Raw genomic sequence first — 15,441 nt, forward strand, 5'->3', positions numbered from 1 at the left:
CATTTGTTGTATGTTTCTTATCCAGTGCACAATCGAAAGTCTATAATGTAGCATTGATCAATGGGACTCCTGTAGTGAAAGAGAATTGGGTTAAAATGTATATAAGAGTAGGAAAAATAAACAAGTACTTCAATCATTACTAGTGGCTTGGAACTAATAAGGAAATTATATCATTAGCCCAAGGAAAGATTTTATTTCACAATTGCATTATGGAGTTGGAGCTATTCCAGGGGCTATATGCAGAGTTGGCTACTTATTTGTGAGTCTCCCAACTGCCCTTGATTTGAGGGTTGGAAGCCTATGGCTCAATTTAAAGTGCCTTTGTTGTTGCCCTTTTTCAAATGTTTATTCGTAAGTTATTTTCCGCCTGCTTGCTAAGAAGGATCTGAAATGGTTGAAAGTACATTTGCTCCTGAGCCAAGGCTGTGTTCTACCAGTGAGCCAAGCAGGGGAAAGCCCAAGCTGGTCTATTCATTCCATCCCAGTGCAGCTATGGGGTTGGGGTGTTGGGGTGGGGTGGGTAGGTAGAGAGCAGGGATGGAAAACTGTTTTTGTTTCAAAACTAAAAGTTCATTACAAGTAATCGCTGAGTCTTTTGCTTATTATCAGTCTTCTCAAATTTACTCTAAAACTGGACACATTCTCAACCAAGAAAACAACTTTCAAGGCTATTAAAATAAAAATCCCAGGCCCTACCTCCACAAATGAGTCAATGGGCCTGGATGAGGCTTGTGAGTCTAAGGGGAGTCTAGTAGACTGGATCCAGTATAACAGATGATATTTTTGAAAAAGTATAATGAATAGTATAATGTATATTTTTGAGAAATGGTATAATGAACAATATTCCCAATTGATTAATTCTTTCCATAATGTGTTGGTCAATCAGTTTCACTCATTCCTTTTTTTCCGCTGACATCTACTGCCACCCCACACCCAATTTTAATCACCTCCTGCTGACCCCATTGGTGAAGGAGGGATTCTCACGCTATAGTTTAGAGGATGGCCAAATATACAACACCTGACAATGGACAGACACGATCAATAGCAATTTATCCATCACATGTAGTCACAGCCCAGAGAAAGAGGTCACCGCATGCCAGCCAGGGACATAGGGAAACAGAGTAAACAACCAGAGTACGTTCAGGAGGCTGGGGTAATACCAAGAGATAATACCAAGAGGGTGGGGTGATTCCTGGTTCCTGAAGGATGTTGTAATTGATTTGCTTATATAATTCTGCAGACTGTCAAGGAACGAGAAAAAGCTATGCAGACCAGTTGTGCCTGGTCCCATGATAAGGGGGTTGTTTTGTTAGGGGACCTTATTTGCAGGAGCAAAGTGGGGAGGCAACCTGAAATGGGCCCACTCAAGACACTCCCAGTTCTACCATATGTCAAGGCAGCACAAATTATCTATCCATAATTTTAGGCCTTACTCCACACTCACCTTCCTAAAATCTGACCTTAGTCAAGTGTGCAAATTAAAGTGGCTCCTTTTACCAAGGTTATCCGAAGTACTAGTCAGGGTTCTCCAGAGAAATAGACCAATTGGATATACATATTAATATACAGAAGGAGATTATGGAGGCTTCCAAGTCCCAATACCTGCAGGTTAAGTCAGCATGATGGAGAGCCAGGAGAACGAATGGTGTACCTCTATTCTGAAGGCTAGCAGACTTGACACCCAGGAAGGGCCAATGTTTCAGTTCATGTCAGAAGGCAGGAAAAAGCTGATGTCCCAGTTCAAAGGCATTCAGGCAGGTGGATTGCCTTCTTACTCAGCCTTTTGTTCTGTCTAGGCCTGTAACTGATTGGATGAGGTCTGCCCACATTAGGAAGAATAATCTGCTTTACTCAGTTTACTGGCTCAAATGTTAATCTCCTCCAGAAACACCCTTTCAGGAACATCCAGAATAATGTTTGTCCAAGTGTCTGAGAACCCCATGGCCCAGCCAAGTTGACACATAATATTAATCATCACATTCTTTAAATCTAAAACATCCATTTCTGGTATTCCAAGAAATCATCTGATAGAATAGAAGACAATGCAGACTCAGAGAATACAAAGAGATGATAATCTCAGTAATTATCACATTTATCTGAACATTGATAATACAACCCATTTTTTAACAGCTGAGAAAACTGAAGTTCTGAAAGTTCAAGTGACTGAGCCAAGATCACACAGTTTTGAGCAAAAGGGGGAGGGAGAACCAGAGCAGTAGGAGAGGCCAGAAGAGCAAAAAGAGGGAGGGGAGTTTCCTGTGAAGTAGGAGCTTGTCAATTGCTGCTAAATGCTCTATTTATGGATTATAATGGGTCATTGTTCCTTGAGGGAACAATGTATGTCAACAAGCTGAGTCTGCTATCAAACATGGCCTAGAAAAAATAAAGAAGCAAAGAAGTTTGGTTTTATCACCAAAGTCATAGTAAAATATATGACAATCCAAAGTAATAGGTCAGAAGCTTTAGCATGTATCAGAATTAAATGTGCTAATTGAACGTTAAATGTGTAAAACACAAATTGTTGGGCCTAACCCGAGTTCTTGATTTAGTAGATATGGATGGCACTGATATTAACCTTCAAACAAGTTCCCAGGTGATCTTAATGCTACCGGTCCATGGTCCTTATAAATCTTTGCCTTAAAGATGCAAAGAAAGAATACGAAGGCTTAGCCTCAAATCTACACAGTCAGGGTATGTGAGAGAGCCCAGTCTAAGGGTGTATGTGCACAATTAACCTCCAGGAAAGTAAATTATTATCTTTCTAAAGCAAAGAACAAGGTGAGGTCATGTTAGTCAAAGGTCGGTACCAAATAGGAGGACTTGATAACTAACTGTCCCCAACCCCACCTATAAACTTTTCTTTTTGAAGGGAGATAGTGGACAGGGTTAGCATGAGTTTCTCAAGTCACATAATTCAAGTCCATCTCATTCTGATTTACACACCTCAATTTCTCTCCAACACACTGTTTCCCTGCCTCCTTGGAAACAATTTGCAAATGTACCCTGTGAGGTCTCCCCTGGACTAGAGCTCTTTTAGGTGCAGATAGATGGAAAGACTTGGGGAACTTAATCCAGGGACTATAACCATTAAAAATGAGTAGTGTTAAGCCATCAGGATGAAAGAAAATCATATTTCATACATTTCAAATGTAATCTATATGTAAATTTAGCCAGCCTGCATTTAAAATGAGTAATTTGTGAATATTTATGTTTACACCATTAATCTGTGAGAGATTCATGCTTTTAATTAATGCTTTAGGAGAGGCATTCTTTTATTTTATAAAACTAGGTATTGTCTGAGGAGATACAGACAAAAAGACCCACCTCCTGTTTAAAAGTAAACAAAATCACTAAACTGCATCTCAGCTATTAAGGAAAAGGGTGAGGTTGATCTGAAAGCTGCTTATTTTCAGTAATTCATATTCAAACGGTATTTGGGAATCTTAAGAAATATCTTCCAAATGCACAATTTTCTAATACTAAGTACTCAATCAACATAGAATATAAAAGATAAATCACAACTGAAATGCATGTTACAGGAACCAAATAATAGACACTTTCATTCTGTTTCATCAGGGTCTAGCACATTGATGATGGTGTGATGTATTTCCTCATAGGGCTTCTTAGTCTATTTCCTTAGAGGAGAATTCACGTAGAAGAGCAGATAGGGTAACACTAGATGCTAAAGAACCCCCACAGTTCTGTGACTTAACACATTTGAAGTTTACTTCCTATTCATGTAATAGAACAGTTTTTTCATGCACTTCATGAAATCCTAAATTCCCTCTATCCTATGGCCATGCCATCCTCTAGAGCCTAATATGGTCCATTCCCAGGGGACTAAGGGGGACTCAATGTGTGTAAGGGGCAGGACCACTTCTAAATTCTTTGTCTCCACCCACATTCCATTATCCAAAACCAGTCACATGTGCATCTGACCAGAAATGTGATCACAAGACAGAGAACCAATTCCAAGCTTAGAAGCCATACTTTGAAAGGGGAGTACACTCTTTGGTAGATAAATAGTTATCTCTGACATAAAAAGAATTGTAACACATCATCCAATGTAGTGTTCCCAGGCCTGGCTGGGGATAAGCACTACCAGACTCTGGAAAGTTTGCTTAAAAAAGAAAATAGAGATTCCCTGGGCTCTGGGTCCAGAGATTCTGATACTAAATTCTACATTAAGGTCCAAGGATAAATGTTTTTAAGGTGCTTGCCAGGTGACACTGATGCTGCCTGACCAGAACCGTGGGGCTCCATGCCATTTGTCATCTCCAGACAGATACTCAGCACCCAAACCCACATACAAATGCTTATCCATCCACGTAATGTGATGTGCATAAGAATTTTGGATCAGAATCCAGGAACTTATATTTTAATATTAGTCATCATTATTAATAATGTTAGTTAACATTTGTTAAATGTTTACCATAGTGAGTGTTAGTAGAGCTTAAAATACAAATAGACTTAGTTAACCTTCATACAATCCTACTAAGTTGGTACCATTAATCTTATTTCACAGAGGAAGAAACTGAAGCACAGAAGGGTTAAACAAATTGCCTACATTTACAATAATAAATTCAAGAGCTGAGATTCAACCACAAGCTGAGCCTGCGTCCTCCCCTAGACTATACTCAGGGGAATCTGACACAAAAGAAGATATAGGGATGGACCACTGAGTTACAGGAGAGATAGGCAGAGACCTCTGTGAAAATGACCCCGAGCCACTTGAGAAACTGACAGTAAATAAGTGCTTCTTACTGTTGCTCTCAAGTTGGAATACCCAGCACAGGTGTTTCCTCTGAGTTCCATGGACATGGACCACCTATGCTGGATATACCACACACCCACACAAACAGTGGCACTTTCTACTCATTTATGCAAGCCCAAAATCTGGGAATCCTGTTTTACATCTTCATCACACTCCAATTAATGATGAGTCCTCTAGACATTGCCCATCTAATACCTCTCAAACTCTCTACTCTCCACCTCCCTGTCACACCCCAGTGAGCAGTGCTTCCAGCATCTCCTCAGAGCTGTTGTGATATCCCCTGCAACTCATGCCTCATGCTGCAGTGAGGGTGCTCTTTCCCAAACTGATGCATGAAACCCAGGATCCTCAGCATTTCCAAGATAGCCCTGCAGGTGCCGGCTCTTCCTGCCTCCTGGGCTTAGCTCAGACCACTCTGCCCCCGTACCCACGCTCCAGCCACAGGTCCTTCTTTTAGTCCTTGCCGTGCTCCTTGGCCTCACTCATTCATATATCCTGCAATGCTCTACTTAGCCTGCCTTGAAAAAGTTATTTGATCAGTCTAAGCTTCAGGTCCTTTATGTATAAAATGGGAATAAAAGATATCAACTAATTGTTAAAAGATGGAATAAATTATCTGTATTAGTGCCTATTACACTTTACATGTGTAATGTACACATTACACATATAAGTGTTCAAAAAATTTTATTCCCTGAATATAACCCAGCATTTTAATTTCTCCTATTAAGCATCATATCAAAATGATGGATCCATTCCTATCACTTTTCTAGTTATTTTTTTCAAAAAATCTAAAATGTAAAAGAACCTCTGAAAGAATCATCTCACTTTATAAATTACCAAAAATCATAATATATCTATTTCACTGTGAACTAGTTTTTAATTAGTGTTTAGCTAGCAATGTCCCTTAATGATAGCATCTTACAGGTATTGGACTGTTATAATTGTCCAAATTGCTGTTTTCTATAAACCATTTAATAAATGAGTAAAAATAAATAACAAAATTTATACACGTTCATAAAATAAATACACAAAATAAAGAATCCAAATAAATATTAATTAGTACCTAATTTGTGGGAGCAGCACAAGATGTAGAGTAACTTGACCAAGAAATGAATCTATATGTACTTGATAAGGGGGAAGCATAGTGTGTCTGATATATACAAGATGAGTGTCTCCCTAATAAAAATATTATTAAGGAAACTGATTTGTTGAAAGAGCGAAGGTTTATTGCATGAAAGAACATTAAGAGCAGATTATCTGCCCAGCACTGTAAGAAGAAAAGATAGAGCTAACTCATCACCTGGGTAAGAAAAATTCAGAAGTAGACTGAAATTCTGGAGAAAAAACTTTAACGCTATTTTCAAAGCAACAATGTTATTTAAGTGTCAAATCATTCAAAACTTCCATTTGTGTGTCCTCTTGAAAATATTTTAAAAATAAAAAACTACCTGATATTGAAGACTGGACACTCTGGGTATACAATGGCTTGCTTAGCAAAAGTTTTAACAAATTTTTATATTGACAGGATGCCTAGGTGGCTCAGTGGGTTAAGCGTCCAACTATTGACTCTGGGTCAGGCTCTGCACTTTCAGTGCAGAGCCTGCTTGGGATTCTGTCTCTCCCTCTTTCTCTTTCTCTTTCTCTTTCTCCCTCTCCCGTTTGCATGTGCCGTGGTGTCTCTCTCTCTCTCTATCTCAAAATAAATTCTAGAAAAAAAAGAAAAGAAAAAAAATTTCATATTAACTAGTTGAACTCAACATTTGACAGTGTTCTCTAATTCCCTTGTGCAAGTCCCTATAATTCTTAGTTATGCTCACTGTGAAAAGATGGGACAGGAAGCATTAGTTTTTAGCAGTAGTTATGATACTCAGAGGAGTGAATATGAGGTACCAGGTATGAGTGCCTGTGCAGCTCTGGGACTGAGCACCTGGGCTTGGGACTCAGGCAGCCTCAGTCAATCTCACTACTGCCCCTTACTGACTGGAGGTTTTGGGGGGAAGTTACTTCAACTTTCTAAGTCTCAGTTTCCTCATCCCTCATGTGGAAGCAATACCTGGATCACAACATGATGAGATGATTAAATAAGGTGGAGAAGAGGAGCCAGGATTCAAACTCGAGAAGCCTGACTTCAGAGCCTTTGCTTTCGATCAACATTTTTAACATTTGACCAAAATTGGCCAACCAAGATGAATGACAACATTTAACCCCAATATGTCCTATTCAAACCTTGGGACTGCTAGTGAGGCTCAGCAGGAAGCCAGGTGGGACAGTGCGGGAGGGGTGGGGTGTGAAGCATCAGCCAGGAATCCATTTCCTGAAAGGACCGGCAAAGCCCAAACAGGGCATCAAACCTGCACGTTGCTATTTCCCATGTCCACCTCCATTTCTACTTTCGTTGATTGCTACATCCATCACCAGTGAAGGGGAGCCTCTCAAACTAGCACTGGTATAGAAAGTCCCGGGAACTCAACTCCAACAGAGTGATCCTGATCCCTGTGATGGGGCCAGTTTTTGTCTCTCACAGTTTTGGGGGCAAATCAGGAGTTAACAAGTTGACCTTTTTTACCCACATCAAATGCTAAAATGTTTGCATCTACAAGTTTTGGTCCAAGAAAGGAAAATCTTAATTTAGATACACTGGAGGAGATTACTAATTTCAAAGGCCCTCTGATAAAAAAGCAGCAAAGTGTTTATTTTAAAATGCTTAAGTACTCTCTAGGATATCGAAAACTGGAAAATCTGACTTCTTATCCCAAGCTTTTATGATGTTTATTCAACAATCATTAGTTAAGCACCTACTGTGCGCCAAACTCTAGAGGTATTACAATCCGATCAAACTCTGTCATGAGGAAGCCTGAGGGCCAGGGCCCAGAGAATAGAGAGGGAGGGTAGGAGTGTTTGCTCTTACCTGGAGCGGAGTAAGAAACGGTCATGAAACCAGCTTACCCACAGAGGCAGTGATTGACTTGAAACTAGAAACAGTATGTGCTACCCAGCCAAGTGGAAAAGAATGGCCCTTCAAGCTGAGTCAAGTGCAAAGGCATGAAGCAGTCACACATGTGTATGATTCCTCTAATCCTCTGTGTTCAGTCTTGGATGGGGCTGTATAGCAGTTTTCATGTCAGATAGACAGGCTTCCTCATTTACCAGCTATGTGTGCGGGAATCAGTAAATTCACCCCTTTGAAGTCTTGATCTTCTTTTAATATCATAAAAGGACCTCACAGCCCACCCTAACCCTCCTCCACTGTTTTTTCTGTCACTTCTAATGTATTATCTACTTTACTTATTTGTTTACTCATCTGGTTTCATCTGCCAGAGGTCAACTCTAGGAGGGCAGAAGTCTGTGATTCTTGTTCTCTATTGTATCACTATCACCTGGAACAATTGCTTTTTGTTGAAAGAGTGATTGAATAAATGAATGAAGTGTAAAGTGGGAAGAATAATACTATTTCATGATTTGGTATGAAAGATACACAATGTGCAAAGCACTGAGGACAATAGCAAGCACATATGTGCTGAATAAAATTAGTTATTATTAGATAGATCAGTGTGGTAAGTGTTCACAGTGTGAAGTGGTAAGAGGTGAGGCTAGGGAGGCACAAACACCAAGAACATGGGGTTCTCAAGGGTCATGCTAAGGAGTCTGTATTAAGTCCTAAGTTTTAAGTAAACATGGAACAGTAAGATTGGTATTGAATGAATATCAAGCCAGCAGCAGTGAGGAGGATGGTTCAAGAGAGTGCAAGTCATTTAACTCCTGAGACACAGCTTTCATCTTGAAGATCGGTAGAGAGAATAAAACGTGCCCAGTATGCTCACAAAGAGAAAACTGTGTGTGTGTGTATGTGTGTGTGTGTGTGTGTGTGTACGCATTAATAATGAAATGATGTAAGAATAAGTCATGACATGGTCATCACATCCAGAGGCACATCAGATTTGGTGTAGTCGGGCTTGCCAGAATATTTTTCACAAACAAGCAGTTTGAATCCTGAGGAAAATATTCTAGTACAAATTATCCACCTTGTTTTGGAGAAATTTTCCTTCCAAAACCTAATTTTCATTTGCCCATCGCACCCATGAATCAAACATGCCGTGGGGTGGGGGGGGGGGGGGGGGGAAGATACGGCTGCAAACACATGGGCATTTTTCCTAAAATATAAGCAGTATTTTAAAATGAGAGGAAAAACAACTACCCTGAGAGATCACTGGCAGTGGGTGTAAAAGCCGTCTTGTCATCCTGCAGAACTGAGCTGCAGTATTGAAAGGCTCCGTGATGGAAGGGGACTCACCCCCAGTGAGAGAGCCAGGATCCACATGACCCAAGTGTTAAAAAACTCAGCAGTCAAGATAACATAGATAAATAACATTTTATTTCAAGATAAAGAACATTTTATTTCAATATTTTAAAAAATCAAAATAATGCAGAAAAAATCTGTGGTAAGCCAAATATCAAAATTTTACATTTTTTAAAATGTTTATTTTTGAGAGAGAGACAGAGCGTGAAAGGAGAGGGGAAGAGAGAGAGGAAGACACAGAATCTGAAGCAGGCTCCAGACTCAGAGCCTGATGCAGGGCTCGAATCCATGAATGGTGAGATCATGGACTGAGCTGAAGCTGGACACTTAACCGACTGAGGCACCCAGGCGCCCCGCAAATATCAAAATTTTAAATAAAGATCAGGGTTACGCTGAATCATATTGGAGACTGAGGCAAAAGGAAAATATGCACCTTTATATACATGTTTTTATGTAATTTTTAGTGGTTACTTTTTGCAGAAAAGTAGTTGAAAAAATATTTACAAATGGAAAAAAAGGCATATAGAATTAACTTCATTAAAATACATTTTATTCATTTAATTTTTTAATCAGGTAATTTATATAATTAAATTCGTTAAAGTTTTTTAAGATCATTACTCGGTCAAGATAAATTGTCAAACATGGCAATTCTCTCAATGAAACATGACATAAGCAATGAAGTAGATTTTGAAAATATTGATGAATTTACTTGCATTAAAGCCAAGAAAGAAGAAAGGAAAAGTATAATATATTCTGTTATTAACATAAATAAAGTAGTTAAATTTAAAATCATTAAAATCATAATGTTTTTACATGTTAGCATCTGGTTTGATATTTTTAAAGCATTTTGAGGGCCAAATTAAACATACCTTTTTTCTGGCCAGAGAGCGCTATTTATTCTTAAATCTGTCGTCTCTGATCTATTTGTTTCTAAAGATGCAATGATTTTTATTGCTATTTATCTTCTCAATCAAAACATGAGTAAGTCTAGGGGCACCTGGGTGGCTCAGTCAGTTGCGCATCTGACTTTGGCTCAGGTAATGATCTCACAGCTCATGAGTTCAAGCCTCGCCTTGGGCTCTGTGCTGATAGCACGGAGTCTTGAGACTGCTTCAGATTCTGTGTCTCTCTCTCTCTCTGCCCCTCCACAACTCGCGGTCTGTCTCTCTCTCTCTCTCTCTCAAAAAAAAAAAAAATAAAATGTTTTAAAAAAAAAAATAAGTCTCTTGAGTATAGTAGCACATCATAACCTATCACAGAGAGAAATGCTTAGAAAACTCTTCATTAATTTCTGATTACCAGACTACTTTGTAATCATGCCCTTTGTCCTTGCACACACAATTTGATCTACACTCATATCTAAGAAGAGATTTAAAAAGACATTCCATGTCTATAGTCAATAGTATTGTAATAGTGTTGTATGGTGACTGATGGTAGCCACACTTCTGGTGAGCATAGCACAAGGTATGGGCTTGTTGGGGCACCTGGCTGGCTTGGTTGGTGGAGTATGTGACTCTTGATCTCAGTTTATAAATTCAAGCCTAAATTGGGTGTAGAGATTACTTAAAATAAAATCTGAGGAAAAAAAAAAGACATTCTATGTCAAGTCATTCTAACCAAGATGGTGTCCTTAATCTTGAGCCACACTCATCCCACAGAAAATGACAAACACATTTTCACAAAGGCAAGGCTCTACCTTATTAGTCCAAGCAGTGCTCCAAGAGTTACTCAGATGGTATCAATCTGCAAGTTAGAAAGAACAGTTCACAGTTCTCTAGCAGGAGGGTAAAGATAAGAGATGATCATAAGCCCATTTCTTCTAGGAATCCCATCTCTATTTTGGAATAGTTGAGAATAGTTTAGTTAGAAAACTTATGGAATAGTTTTAGAATTACTGTTCTGTTTCCAACTTGTTTGTTGAGCCTCAAAGTCAGACTTTTCTTTGTCCCATGCTATAATTCAGGACCTGAGTTTGACCCTGTGGAGGCTTGCCCAATGTTGTTAATTTCTCTGATTTTTATTGTCATCTTTGAAGTATGAAGGACATGAATGACAATCTCATTTCACTGGTACAGATTCAGTGTCACATAGAGGTAAAGAGCACAGATTCTGAAGTCAAATATAAATGTGGGTCTCAGACATGCTGAAATCTAGAGAAAGTTACTTAACTTAGCTGAAACTTAGTTTCCACTCCTATAAATATTGGATGCAATAATAACTCATATTTCATAGGTTCTTCTGAGAATTCTCAGAAGATGAGATCACACCTGTAAAATAGTGAGGTAGTAAAAATCCTACCAACAAAGAGATATCTCTCCATATTGATACAGAAATAAAGAAACCTGATGTATTTAGAGTGCATGTATATATGTGGCCCACAAGAGACCACAAAGTCAGAATAAAATTTCACACAATTTAAACAGCAAAGCAGGTCCAAAGTTCACTTGGGATTTGAGATAGCTATTTGTTTAGTTAATTGACCTCCTCTGTAAGAATAATAAAGCTTCTCTTATCTCTTGGTAAAAATACAAATGGTTACACCTCAAAATAGACTCCCAGAGGTGTATTCTCACTTTATAAGGGGGAATGAGGTTCATGACCTTGAACACAACTCTGCATTGCAAAACTGAAGATGGGGCTTTTCTAGTCCCTGGAGACATTATCCTACATTGCAAAGGTTAGAGAAAGGACTCAGCCCAGGCCCACAATGGCTCCTGAAAAGACATTCTACGAAGGGGAAGGGAGGAAAATGGTCTCTTTCCCCTTTACCTATCTTTGTCACCCTTGCAAAAGTCCCCTTCCCTTACATCATAAATATAAGAAATTATTTAGGAGGTATGAAAACAGTCAGTAAACTCTAAAATATGTTTATATTTTTAAATATTTGTATTTGACTATTTTATTCTGCCATCCATTTTGTTTTTCCGCCAAGGTTGCAGGATCACATAAAGAAAATTTCCCAGTAAGATCTACTTTCCTCTGGGACTATTACCGCCACCCTGCCTCCCACAGTGTCCACCGAGAAAATGAGTCTAGGCAAAATCACATCTATGGAGAGACACATCGAAGCAAATAATCCCACGACATTGCACTAAACTCTATAGACAGCTAAGACCTATTTTTTAAAAAAGTCCTATGTGTAAATAAATGTTATATCTGTGTGTATGTGTATGGTACTAAATATATGTAACATATATATGGTTATATATATTGGTATGTACATTATAGGATTGTGTCTAATTTTAAAAAAGATGTAGCTGACTTAATTTCCATATAAACTTTCCACATCTACTGCAGGTGTTTAAAAAAATGGAGGATTTATTGGTCTAATAAACTAAGCACTTCATAAAATTTTTTATGTATGTTTTTGAACATTTGGAAACAGGGAAGAGGGGAAGAGAGAGTGTCACAATGGTACACATTTTTCACCTGGAGGGGGGACAGTGGTATCTAAAGAAAGAAGAGAAAGAGATTCTGAGTGAGAGGGAGAGAAATAAAACCTCAGATTCTTAATTCCTGGAAGGCAGAGTTTTGCCTAATCCATGAGGCCACTTTGGGTGGACTTAAAAAATTCTCCTTTTCTCCAGAATGTAGCTCCCGCTTACTTTTGAGATGGGTGCCACATAACAGGTGTCATCCTGCTGAGAGGGTTTTATGGAAGGTTAGGCAGTCTGAGTGTCCATCTGACTCTTCCTTAACCCTCCTCCCACAATCAAAAATTCTGTCTCTAGAGAACTCTCCATGGTTTTGAGAATTTGAAGTCTGCAATTCATGAAGATTCACTCAGGTTAATAGATCAACTCTCAGACAAGACAAAAGGTAAATCTCCAAATATAACAGTTCTCAGTACTGCACCTAGCTGTGTAACTGGAACACAGTAGGTACTCATCAAGAATATGCCAGAAAAAAAAATTGCTGAATTATTAACTGACTGAATTGCTTTTAAGAACTGGAATATCCCAAATAGGCAACTAAATGGGCTATTTTTTTGGCACTTAAAAGAAGCACAAAGCCAATAGTGAAGCTTTTCTAGGTCAATATCTTTCTCCTCTAGGAGATATTCTTGAGGAACAAAGTAAGATAGAGATAGGAAACATGAGCCCTTGTATATATTAGCCATATTTGATGATACCCCTTCTGGTCAAAAGAAATATAAAGAAAAAAATTCCTGAATACCTCCATTCCTCCAGATACTTCCATAAATGCAGCTCCTTAAGGGTTTTTTTTTTTTAAATGGGTAGCTGTAATGGCTACAATTCATTGCATTCTCACTGTTCATTAAATATGTGGCTTGTCTTATTTGATTTTCTAAACTTCTTGATGAGGTTGATATTACCATTATCTCTATTGTATGATGGAGAGAAAACAAGTGTCAAGGGGTTAAATAACTCAGCTCAAATCATTTAATTAACAAGTTGGGAAAACAGAATTTCACCTCAGATCATTTGACTCAGAATCCATGTGCCTAACCATTATAATATGTAGATACTAACTTTTATTGTTAGCAACCTGAGCTGCTTGGGTACAACACAGACATATCCAGACCCAACAAGTTTGAGGAAAGACTTAATGGAGAAAGTATGAGGTTACTATGCCTAGAAAATTTAAGATGTGGAAACAGGTCTGCCTTGCAAATTTTAGAAGAGTCATTGGTCCTAGAGACATTCCATCACTCTTAGAGTTGAAAAAACTGTCTCTTGTATAGTTGAGAAAACTAATGCCTGGACACAAAGAGAAGTAAGTATAATCACTCAGCAAGTCACAGTAAATCCAGAATAGGAACTCAGATATATTAATACTCTTCATCCGCTGTTCCTCTCATCATATTGAAGCTACTTGATTTCTCTTTAGAGTGGTTTGACCAAAGCCTGTTTGGAGGAGGAAACCCTTGCTAATTGTGCTGATTACTGGCTACACATGTGCAGCCACAAAGATTCTGTTTCCCTGATGTACTAAAATTTTTTAATAGAAAGATCGAAATTTCTTTTCCTATGAGGACTAAGAAGCATGTGTTCTCAATTACCTCCAACCCATACCTGATCACATGGGACAACAATGAGCAGCATTATACAACCTAACCTTTACTATGAAGGACTTTAGATTGAATCCCATTATTAATTTGGCATCTGGTTCAGAGTGACAGTTTCCTGAAAATAAACAAGTAACAAAAAACATACTAAGTGCCTTTCTTGTCTAATGCCACCTAATCTGTATATGAAATTAGGGAGAAAATTGAACAAAACATTTTTTTTCTTTTTGTGGTAACCCAAATAGTCCCCAGAAATTGTAAACATTAGGATTCCCTTGGAGCGTTTTTTTAAAATCAGGTCCTCATAAGCTGTCAGTCAAGTAAACTGCTAAACTCATCTTACTTTCCAGTAGATTCCAGTGCCTTTATCTGCCTCATAGTTCTTATTATCTCTTGCACATGTTTCCCACATACACACTTACCTCCATTTGTCCCACCAGTCTCCAAAAGAAACAGACTTCCACTTACTGATTACAATTCAGTTCTTAGAGCTACAATGTTGGCCTTGTGACTCTGGAGATGAAGGAAAGCAAACGCCAGGTTAAAGGTTGGCAGTTCTTAAAAAGTGGTAATCAAAAAGTGACCATTACAGAAATATCAAGATTAAATCCTTTGGGGAGAAAAAAAAAGGACTTAAAATTTTGAATAAATTAGGGGAAACGTCTAAAAGGAAAATAAAGGATCATTGTTTATTCTTCCATTCTGAATTTAGCACTTGCATACACAACATGTCACTTCAACTAGAGTCTTAGAAATCCCAGAACTGAAAAACAGTAAGGATATGGACTCCAACTAACCATCTTAAAATCCATCTATCAAGTCACCATATGGTTACTCAGCCAGATGAATAACTCCAGAAAGGCGTTATGTGTGTGTATGTGTGTATTATTTTTGAGGGGTAGAAGAATTGATGAATTTGTCACCCCAAAATATGCCTCTTTGGCATAAGAATTATTTTAAGCTGATCATTTTTTTAAACCAGCAGATATGAAAAAAACTCTGAAAACCAAGTGGAATTTACCCTTTTATATGAGCAATTTACATTTATAAGGGAGATCTCTATTTGTAAGGGTAACTCTGTGTACTAGGGAGAGGAGGAGGACTAAATCTGAACTTAAGCCTGCATAACAACCATACACTTGTTTACTGTGCTTTGCCTGAAAACCTGGCTGTCTCCCACCCTATCTTCTTCTGTCAACCACTGGAGTTGGTATTTAAGGTGATGGCTTGGTCCATTTTGGAGAGTTACTCAGTTTTTCTGGGTATCTCCCATATCTACAGGAGGTATCCATGTTATTAAGCTTGTTTGTTTTTCTGTATACTATTAATCTCTCTATTAAT

At 38.4% G+C, this 15,441-nt stretch overlaps 1 long non-coding RNA gene across 1 annotated transcript in view; it reads right to left on the minus strand.

Moving 5' to 3' along the window:
* The window catches only part of LOC122231852, a 110,574-nt gene that overhangs the window by 82,941 nt on the left and 12,192 nt on the right, over positions 1 to 15,441 (minus strand). Inside the window, exon 5 of the long non-coding RNA XR_006209112.1 lies at positions 14,523 to 14,613. This is a non-coding gene — a long non-coding RNA (uncharacterized LOC122231852). The remainder of the gene's footprint in view (positions 1 to 14,522; positions 14,614 to 15,441) is intronic.

This window comes from Panthera tigris, chromosome D2 (assembly GCF_018350195.1).
Source record: "Panthera tigris isolate Pti1 chromosome D2, P.tigris_Pti1_mat1.1, whole genome shotgun sequence".
In the NCBI taxonomy this organism is placed as follows: Eukaryota; Metazoa; Chordata; class Mammalia; order Carnivora; family Felidae; genus Panthera; species Panthera tigris.